Source organism: Accipiter gentilis, chromosome 19 (genome assembly GCF_929443795.1).
Source record: "Accipiter gentilis chromosome 19, bAccGen1.1, whole genome shotgun sequence".
NCBI lineage: Eukaryota > Metazoa > Chordata > Aves > Accipitriformes > Accipitridae > Astur > Astur gentilis.
The window spans coordinates 10,399,054-10,409,494 of NC_064898.1; positions in this window are offsets into that span (position 1 = coordinate 10,399,054).

The window sequence follows — 10,441 nt, forward strand, 5'->3', positions numbered from 1 at the left end:
GCTGTTTGAAAAAGTTTTAACTCACTGTTAATGCAATGTAGATAACAGTGTTGCCAAAAAACTCCGAATAAAGAACTTATCAACACCAATTTAGTGTAGATAAGCAGACACTTCTTTATTGACGGCTGGGTGCGCGGGCGAGTCTTCTCACGAACCACGCACACCTGAACACCAAAATCATACACCTTATATTAAACTTATTCATTCATATTCATTAGGTTTCCGAGAAAGGTTATGCATATTCATTAGATTTCTGGGAATTTATTAGCATATGCAAATGTCCTTCTACACAGGCGTGGTGAAGCCTCTGGTGGTCTTCAGAAGCCCTGTGGTGGTCTTCCGTAGTCTTCCTCACTTTGTCCGATAGTTGACCTCTCAGGTGATTCTGCGCAGTACGATTCTCACCATCATCTATATTAATTTACTTAAAAGTACATTCAATGTTAATTCTTAAATATAACCTTTCTAATGATTGGTCCTTCCGTCACACCATCTCATTAATATTCTGATGTTAAAACAATCATTGGTTAATCTCACTTAACTCTACTGATTGGAATCCTCGATAATTAGATCGAGGTGGGAAGGGTAAGGGGTTTCCAAGCAGCAAACTGGTGTCCATAACGGTTTCCTTAGCTTCTTAAAACAAAACACTACTGATCAACAAATCTTTGTCAAAGTCTCTGTGGTTAAATGATTTTAGACAATACTTGAATTCTTATGGTTATACATAATACATTTTCTAAAGTTCCTAAGTTCCTATGACTATATTTCAAACTTAACACTCCCATACCTATGCTTCACAATTTTCTACTTCTTAATCAAACTGTTGGTTAAATGTAGTATATAATAGATAAGTATAGTTTTTGCTAAAATATTTCTTATAATTTTACATTCCTATTAAAATTGAATATGATTAATTCTAACTAATAACTAATCAATAACAAATCAGTAACAACAAGAGAGCATACCTTAGCATGCTGAGAGAATTGAACAACCACTGAATTGTACATACTGGTTATAGAATCAGAAGGTGTCTTGGAAGTGTTCACCGTAATCTGAGGTGATTTATCATGATGTAACTGCTGAAGTTATGGCTGATGTCACTGTCTGGTTTGGTAGGCTGGTGGCAAAGGTGGTTTAAGTGGGCTGAGTGGTAGTGGTGGACTAAGGGATATTGGTGGATCAAGTGGTTGTTGGGGGGAGGGAGGGTGTGTACCTGAAAAATTTGTATGCCAAAGAGACATCACACAGAATAAAAAAGTAAACAAAAGAAACAGGACACACAACAAAAATTACAGTATTCATAAAATAGTGACTTTGTAAAAAAATCATGCAAGTGATTCCTGTAAATCAGTCTAGCCATTCTTTTTCTTCTTTCACAGACGTAGTAGTAATTAGTCTTCTTGCATGAGATATTACATTTATCATACCCAAACAGAATGACAAAGCAACAATCATAGTACTCTGTTACATGGTTATTCAGTCTTGGATACCAACTCTTTGCCTATGTATTTCCTGTGGAAAGACCTAGCTCGTAGTTTCTAGGACTGAAGGCAAGGTAAGGAAAAGTTGTAAGAAAAAAACCAAATAAAATTCTGGTCAATGTTATAAGTTGCAAACCTTTGGATAAGACTAGTAAATTTCATAGACTTATTGCTACGTTACACTGTTATAAATGAGATAGATAGAATTCTGAAACGTAGAGAACACTTTACCATGAAACAGCTAAGTTTTCAGCTAAGAACATAGTTTATTTTTGTAAATTCTCCCCCAACAAAACTTGATGAATAATTCCTCAATCATTAACTTATTTTTCAATGTAACATTGATTTTACTAAGGTTGCATATATGTTAGGACTGTAAGGTAAAGAGAATTCTGTGATCAGTCTTACTCCTAATGGAATCATAATAGGAATAGGAAAAGGAGTAGGAATGGCTACAACTATCAGGTTACATTTCCTAGTAAAAATGTTTAGGAAAGCACTTCAACACATGAAGTTAAGTGGGTACTTAACATTTTCCTAACCTGGCGACTAAACTCTGCAAGTGTCTGGGAGACTAATATTTTCTGACACTCATATCGACAAAAAAAAAAAAAAAAAAAAAAAAAAAAAAAAAGAAAAGTGAATAAGCATTGCTTATTTTGTGTTAATTTATGAGAACAACTAAAGAATTTCCCTTTGAATGTATATTAAACTGTAGGTTCAAAATGTCTTCCAATATCTTCCCACACGGTGAAAGTTCAACTAAAGTAATGCTATGTTAAGGGTACATCATTTACTCATTAGTGGAATGTCTTGCCAAGATTAAAACAGAGAGTGGAATGCTGTTCCACGGGTCTGGTTGACACCTAACCTCTTTAACTTTTATTCTACTTTTACAAAGCATTTTCCTCTCTCTTCTCACTTAAAGAACGTGTTTAGGAACTGTTCAGAATAACAATACCAAGACCTAAACTCCAACAAAGATAAAAGAACACATATTTAAAAAAAATAATCTTTAAATACTTAATACCAAAATAGAATGTTCTTGAGAAAAGGTAATTATTTTTCTAAGAAGGAATTGATATGAAACATGAGCATGTTATTTAAGTAGAATTTCTTCAAGCAGGAAATTTTAATGAAATGGCTTTTGTATATGTAGGAATTTTAGGGAAAATAATTTAAAGCTGTTTACCTCTGCATTATTTGTATAACCGTATAGTGTCTGTTTTCTACTGTATCTTTTTATATGTAGAATAGTTTTATTTTACACCATTCAAATGTCTGGTATTACTCATGTTTTGTTGATATTGACAAAAACTAAAATGAAGAAAAAATAATTTGATCTTAGTTCCACACTGAAGTTGATATTCAATTTCTTGCTTTTTCTTGTGTAACACCTAATATGCTTCTACAGAATGCTTTTCCTCCAAGTATGGTTTAAAATGTCAGAAGGCATGTTTTGATTTTAAGAATAATGTCTTTCCTAAGAATGAGTAACACCTCTTTCAATATAGATATGAACAGCAAAGAGAATGAAGAAACATTCTTGGAGGCACGCAGCAAAAGGACAAAGGCTGACAATCACAGTTTGCAGCAAGAGAATTTCTGACTAGATATGAGGATTTTTTTTTTTTTTTTTTTTTTTTTACCATGAGGGTACTTAAAAACTGCACAGGGACCCAGAGAGTTGTGGAATCTTCAACCTTGGAGATATTCAAGCTTAACAGGACATGGCCCTGAACACCCGCTCTAGCTGACCCTGCTTTAAGCATGGGGTTGTGCTAGATGGCCTCCAGAGATCCCTTCCAACCAAAATTATTCTGCAATTCTATGAATATTTTTTGATAAACCCTAAGAAACACTTTGAAAGGAACATTCATTAGGGTGGAACATGAGAATTACATATATGTGCTTACCTTATAACAGTTAGGACATTCATGTGCAAAATAAATAAAATTCAGAGCATATTTTAATATACAGAGACTCACAGTGTGATTACTGGAAATCTAATGATTTATCTGGGTTCGTATGAACAATATAAACTCCACAAATACTACACAGAGCATTTCAGGGTAGGCAGATTCTTTAAAGGGAAGCTGTCATGCTTTAAATACATGCAATACAGAGACACTGTATTCAGTATTTGAAAAAACAGAGTATGGCAGAAATGGACAGGAATGAAAGAATTAGCTTTTCTTCACTTGTCTCAGATATGACCATTTGTCCATGCATCACACACTGTACATCTGCATGATATGGTACTTCACATCCAGTCTTTCACTGATGAGGTAAAATATGCTGGTGCAAGCTCTTTCAGAAAAACAGTTTCTCAGTTCCCTGTCTTAATAATATCGCATTGACGCAGGTCAAGTCTGCAACACTGCAAATCCAGTTGGATGAACAGCTTGTGTGTCAGGCTAAAGTGTCTTCAAATTATACTAGCTTATCTAGTGAAACAATTTCTTCTGCCTGGAAACCATGTTTTGTTTGGGGTGGACCATCACAATGCTGCCACAGCTCTTTTGTCAAGATGTGAAGGAAAAGGGATAATGCCAGTAAAGTGTAAAAACAACATTTGAAAGACTGTCCCAACTCTTCTGCTAGGTTAGGAGTGGAGACAGGGGTCTCATCTGCCTGTTTCTGGCAGGACCTGATTAGTATCTTCTCAGCCCTGGTCTGTATGTAGGTGGTAAGATTTAAAGGTAAATCACACAATGCAAAGTCTGGCATTCACACACATGCAGGGTGGCTCAGTTGTGGATTCTGGCCTTTGCCACGGTGAGTTTAGTCTAGATCATTATGACAATATCACATCACAAACAAGTAATCTGAAATGAATACTACAGAAACAATGCGGTCTTAGTTAAGAAAGATCTCAGAAGGGCAAGTTTTGCAATGAAATATACACTTATTGTATTTTTTCCTGTAATACCAAGGCTGAGTGCAGTGTCACAGGGTATTTTGATAAAAAAATGGGTTCAATGTAGTAAACAGACTACTTCATTAGTGATTTTCTGTTAAAGACTAAAATTCCTAATCTGGTTATATCAAAAACGAGGTGGGACCACAGCTAAAATGTGCTTCCCCATGAAGAACCCAATCCTGACAAAATGGATCTACATCAGAGCTGCTCTTGTCACCCCAGCCCCTTACCCAGTATGCCTCTGCCTTTGCACTGGAACTGGAGGTCCTCCCCTTGACAGGAATCTGATTCAGAAAGCTGAGTCAATAACACATTGATCTTATTTAAGAAGAAAGAAGGTAAGAGAAGGGGCAGGACCATGCAGCCAGAGGTGGAAGGCTCAGCGTAGTTGTTCATCCAAAGAAAGGAAAGCCAGTTAGTCTCCTGGAGGGTAAGACTCCCAACACCCCATACCAGAGCAGGGCAGGGATCTCATGCTGAAGGCATGAACTGAATGGTGGACACAACACACACCGGATTATCAGATCCCAGGCCTATAGTGCAGGCCAGAATAGCCATTCTGTGTGCTTTGCCCAGTCTGACAGAAATGCAGTCAAGTGCACCCATGTGATCCATACCAAATTCATATTGCCAGGAGTTTCTCCCTGGAAAACAAAATGCAAACTCTTCCCAGACTTTGGGAATATTCATTGGGCTATAATTGCTAAATAATGTGGAAAGCTTTCCGATAGGGTTGTACCCCAGTCTGTATAGAGGAAACTCTAGGCAATTTGCTGGGTCTTTTCAAATATTATTTTCATAGTCACCAGAGTGATCAAGTACAAAAAAATCAAAACTGTTCTGTTTAGTCCAAAGAGCAGAAGATGCTTGTTGAAGAGGTCTTATTGTAGGCTGAGGCTGCACAGCCAGAGGTGTTAAATGCTATTCCATGAAAGCACCGGGAGAATACAATTCTCTTAAGAGAAAGAAATCTGTCAGAGGGTTGAAGAACAGTTTCCTTCATTTCAGAGACAGACAGTTCTGGGGGAACTGCTATCAACATGTGCTAAGCAGATTTTAATTTTGGTGGTCCTTGGGCTTTATTATGTCTGCCTTTCTGAGACATAGCTTGTGGTTTGAAGCTGTAATCTCCAGTTTTCCCATTAGCTCTTTCAATATCATTTATTTTGGTGTCAGTGCTGGAAGGCTAAAGATTTGAGGCAGCTGTGTTTGGACTCAGTGCAAAGCCAGCGTCCTTCAAGATTTTACTAGTTATTACTGAAATTACTTAGGCCACTACTTAGGCCACAGGGGCACTACGTTTGCAAATAAACCCCAATTTTTTTGCTTGGGTACAGTTCCAAGCAAGGGGTCACATCTCATATGAACAAGAAGCAAGGATGGTGTGCAAGACCAGAATTACTGATGCATAAAGACTCATATCACGTCATATTGATTGGCCCCAGAATGCCACCCTCTGTCTTACCATTTCCATTGGCTCTGATGATTTTCAATGACCATTAAGTACCTAAATTAATTCTTGATCTTTTCTCATAAATAAAACTCTCCACATATTGAAATTCACACCCCTCCTTGTTCAGTTGCTTTTGCTTAGTTAATACCTTTTTTGACATTGCAATGTGGAAATGCATTCTGCTTCTTATTTCCTTCTTGGTAGAGACAGCAGACCCACCCCTGCACTGCAGGATATGTTGGTGCAGCCATAAAGTGTGTTTTTGCACTGAGTAGTTTACTGTGATGTTACTCACATTAATTTTTTTATGGCTAATTTTAAAGACTATTGGAATATTTTAATTTTAAAATTGTGATTTCCTTCATGTACAAATCCTTTTTTTCTGTAGATACAGGATGGGAAGGAATCTTTCAGCTAATGCCCTGCTGCCAGATAGTTATTTTCTTGTTTCTGCTACTCCAGCGGAAAATCTTTTCCAGGCCCTGATGGTCCTAATAGACAGCTGTATTGCAAATATTAGTAAGGAACTGCCTTCTCCTTTTCAGCTTAAACCTAATATTTCATATATACATGTTTGTTCTTGTGCTAACATTGTCTTTTATTCAAAGAAGTTTCTTTCTTTCTCTAGGGTTTGCTCTCGGTGCATTTTTGACAGTGGTCATATCCCATCTCAGTGTCCTTTGCTAGACTAACAAGCCAAGCTCCTATAGTCTCCTATAAATCCTTTTGCATCTTTCTGCACATTTTTCACATTTTTTCTTGAATATGAGTAACCAGCACATACACCGTATTTCAGAAAAAGTCTCCCCAGGATTCTGTATAGTCTAACACATCTCTGTCTTGATTCCAGCTGATGCATCCTAGGGCTACATTTGCCCTTTGTGCAGCTGTTAGGCCTTTTCAGCTGATGGCCATCCTGAAAAGAGCAAGTATTTCTTTGCCTTAGTTCCTGATAATTTCCAAATGATGACGTTATGCTACAAACCTTTGTTACTAGTTTCGCGATAACTGACATTGAGTTCCGTAGTGATAAGTTTAATCTGAGTCCTATCATTCAAGTTCCCAAGGCTGCACAGTTCTTCCAAATAGTTTTCAAATATTTTTAACTGGCTTCTAACTAGGAAAAATAAGAAGAAAATAATGAAGCAGCAGAGAAAAACTACCTTACATACTGTTTTATTTTCCAATTGCTTATCTTAATTTCACTCATTAGTTTGACGTTTGCTTCCTTACTTTATTTTTCTAAGAGAAAAGTGGTTATGTTGGAGAGGTGGTGTAAGATCATGAAAAACTGGAAATGTGAAAATGTGCAGTTGTTGAATTAAAAAATAAATAACATTTTATATCATAATAAACCAGGGGCTTTTATTAAAGAAAATCTATTTGAAAAATCCTTACTTTGATACTTTCTCAGAAAAAAAAGCTTAATCAAGGAAAAATCACTCTATTATTCTAAGAATGTATTACATTAAACAAAATAAATTTCTTTAGAGACAGTAATTCTTGTATCTAGCATGGATAAAGAAGTACGGAAAAAACCCCAAAACCCACTGTGGAGGAAATCATAATCTGAACATGAAGGACCTCTAGTGGCATAAATACTTCCAATAAAAACTCTATGTTTGTTCATAATTTTACAAGGAATCACTTCTGCAGTTTCAGATTTTAAGTTCAATTTGTGTGATATTTTTTGTCTTTCCTTTTGTCGATAAGGTAAATGCAGAAAATATAATTTCATTACAGCAACATACAGTAGGTTGTCTAGGTGTACAATGGCATTGCACTTTAAGTTCCTTGAAACTTAAAGCAGATGCTCTCAAATTACAAATTTTGTTCTGTGTTTTTACTTGTTATCATTGTTATCTACTCTTATCACCTAGTCAAACGTATGATTTTCTTAGCAGAGGAACAGCCTGATAGGACACACTGAAATAAAACTGTTTAACAAGAAGGAGTTGAAAACAGATGAGGATATGAGAGCTATGTCTGTGTCTTGTTTGTTATGGCTGTGCTAATTCTTTTATTTGTTCTCAGCTTAAAAGTAATATTTTGTGAAAAGCAGCAAAAAAAGTTATGCCATTACTTTTGGGTTATCCTTTGACCATTCTAGAAGATAACCAACTGTAAGAAATATTTAGATTCTTAGTCTCTTTCAATCACACTTGAAAATAGTTGGCTATTTTAGATACAAATTTTTAATAGAAAGAATTAATTTTTAAAGAATTCTACAAATGTATTGCTAATAGTTCTTTGTCAACAGTTTTTCTAATTCAAAAAAAGAGGTATATGCCTTCTAGTCTACAGGCCCATTAAGCATCCAAATACATCCTGCATGCAGATAAACTACAGCCACTCCCAGGGATTTCACTCATCCTGGAAAAGGCACAGGAAACCATGTTACAGCGGAACTAGTTACTTCTGTAGAGCACCAGGAACAGAGTTTCTATATCTGAAAGAGGATGCACAGCCTTAGATGCACACGCTTCCAAGTTTCCACCGGTGAGACAGCGCGGGAGACCAATAATACCAATTCTGGGCTGAATGGAGAGTGTCTCTGGCACCAGGCAGCCTGGCTGGCACACACTCCAGGCAGCTGTATCACTTTGCTGCAGCAGGAGGCAAACTCAGGCTGACAAAAATCCAGAAACTCACAGCCACAGTCACACTTGAGGTGAACCCTGAATCGTAGTAAAAGCAGGAGACTGGAGCAGGAGTAGCTGAAGACAAAGTCATGTTTAGACGTCTCAGGTATCTCTGCATTCATGGCCATGTCATCCACAAGCCATAAAAATTTCCTGAGATGGCAAAGTTTATCATACTCTGAAATGAACTTATTCCTCAAAGTCTATCAAAGGGCACTTTTAAAAATTGTTGTTGCTGTTGTTTGGTTGGTTTTTAAACCTTCATTTTTAATATTTGTTTTTGTTAAAGAAATTAAATTAAAAAGAGATCCCTGCTTGTTTAAACTCTTACTGCTTTGTTTCATATTTTCACACTACACAGACACCCCTCTGGGATGGCAATCCTTCTGCAGCTGAGCAGCTCCAGTGTAAAGCCCCAGCCTGGCAGTGGCTTTCTAGTGTGAGGCTGCTGCAGCCTATCTGTAGCAAGGAATTCCAAGAGCTGAGGTTAAATGGAGAGAAAAAGCACCAAGGACATGATTCTCCATCTTTGAGGAGTCTGCAGCAGATTGCAGATACAGGATGAATAAAATTAAAGGCGAAGATAATAGTTGTGGCGCTTAGGTATGAGGAAATACATGGGGTATCCATAAACTATTCTGTTATAGAAGTGAAGGAAAAATACATAAAGTCTCAATATAATATAAAAATGGCTATGTATATTATAAATATAGAAATATAAGTTTGAATGCTCTTTTAGGACATGTAATTATACAGCTTTTCTCTCACACTGACCTACAGCTTTAATATTACACGATCACAGAGTCAAAGAGGGGATTTGGGGACCAGTCCTCTCCCACATAGCCAATACCTTACTGGTTTAGGGCCAGGACTTTGGGAAGTGGGAGACTGAAATTCACCTTGCTGCTGAAATGGGACTGGCAAGAACATGAAGTTATAAAAACGACCTGAAAACGGCAGAGTAATGCCTCTCTTACACTCCTAAATCAAATCCTATGAGGATGAATTTGGGTGATTGCAAAGGGAGCTAAAACACAGCTTGAATGAGAGAACTGTGACAGAGAAAAACACGTCTGAAAAAAATGTTGTGGTGTTGGGGGGAGAAAGATTAAACCGTGGTGTTCTGGGGTAAACAGGTGAGGGCAGAGAGAAGCAGTGTCTTGCAGCAGAAAGGATGCCAGCATAGCCAGGACAGTGACAAATATATGCACCAACGAGGGCAGGAGATTGCTCTTCCTGGAGGCACCTCTGGGGTTAATTCCATCACCTGTGACAGATACAGAGCACCAATAAAAGTGAGAGTCATTTAAAAAAACTAAACCACCAGGGTATGCAAAATGCCACCAGGTTCTCCAGGTGAGTTGGGCTGAGATGGGGGTGAAGACAAACAGGATGAGGTAAATCCTTAGGCATGGGAGCAAAGAGGTGGGAGCTGAAGCCTTAGAAATAGCGGAGCTCAAGGCTGCGCACAAAGCAGGGAGAAACTAAAATGTAAGGGTTTAGAGTAACTTTGACTCATTGTAACTGCAAGAAAGATGAGACCTGCACTGCCTGCGCACGGGGCCAGCGGCAGTCAGGCCTCCACGTGTCTTGGGGGTCGAAGCCTGTGGCGGGCCTGGGGCCAAAGTGCCCTTGCAGGGACCCGCACCCGGGCACCAGGCTGGGGCTGCTGCCGGGAAGCCCCGCAGGTTGCCTCAGCTGGAAAGCGGGAACACGAAGCCGCGTTGAGCGCCCCTGGAGCAGCCCTTGGCTGCTCTTCCGCCCCGACCCGCACCCAGCGGGTGCAAGGGAACCTGCGGAGCGGAGCTGCGGCTCGCTAAGCAGAAGGAATGCGAGAGGCATCCCAGGGCAGGCGGCTAAGCTCCGCCGTCGTTCCCCCCCCCCCCCCCGCCCCAGGACGAGCTGTGCCCCTCCTGGGGGCGGCCCCTCGGCGGGCACA